Consider the following 787-nt stretch of genomic DNA (forward strand, 5'->3'; position numbering starts at 1 on the left):
TTGTCTTGTCTTGTCTTGTCTTGTCTTGTCTTGTCTTGTCTTGTCTTGTCTTGTTTTGTCTTGTCTTGTCTTGTCATATCATGTCATGACATGTCGTGTGTTGTGTTGTTTTGTCTTGTCTTATTTTGTCTTGTCATGTCTTATCTTGTCTTGTCTTGTCTTGTCTTGTCTTGTGATGTCATGTCATGTCGTGTGTTGTGTTGTTTTGTCTTGACATGTCTTGTCTTGTCTTGTCTTGTCTTGTCTTGTGATGTCATGTCATGTCGTGTGTTGTGTTGTTTTGTCTTGTCATGTCTTGTCTTGTCTTGTCTTGTGTTGTCTTGTCTTGTCTTGTCTTGTCTTGTCTTGTCTTGTCTTGTCTTGTCTTGTCTTGTCTTGTCTTGTTTTGTCTTGTCTTGTCTTGTCATATCATGTCATGTCATGTCGTGTGTTGTGTTGTGTTGTTTTGTCTTGTCTTATTTTGTCTTGTCATGTCTTATCTTGTCTTGTCTTGTCTTGTCTTGTCTTGTCTTGTCTTGTCTTATCTGGTCTTGTCTTGTCTTGTCTTGTCTTGTCTTGTCTTGTCTCTTCATGTCGTGTGTTGTGTTGTTTTGTCTTCTCATGTCTTATATTGTCTTGTCTTGTCTTGTGATGTCATGTCATGTCGTGTGTTGTGTTGTTTTGTCTTGTCATGTCTTGTCTTGTCTTGTCTTGTCTTGTCTTGTCTTGTCTTGTCTTGTCTTGTCTTGTCTTGTCTTGTCTTGTCTTGTCTTGTCTTGTCTTGTCTTGTCTTGTCTTGTCTTGTGAT

Source organism: Zeugodacus cucurbitae, chromosome X (genome assembly GCF_028554725.1).
Source record: "Zeugodacus cucurbitae isolate PBARC_wt_2022May chromosome X, idZeuCucr1.2, whole genome shotgun sequence".
Taxonomy (NCBI): domain Eukaryota; kingdom Metazoa; phylum Arthropoda; class Insecta; order Diptera; family Tephritidae; genus Zeugodacus; species Zeugodacus cucurbitae.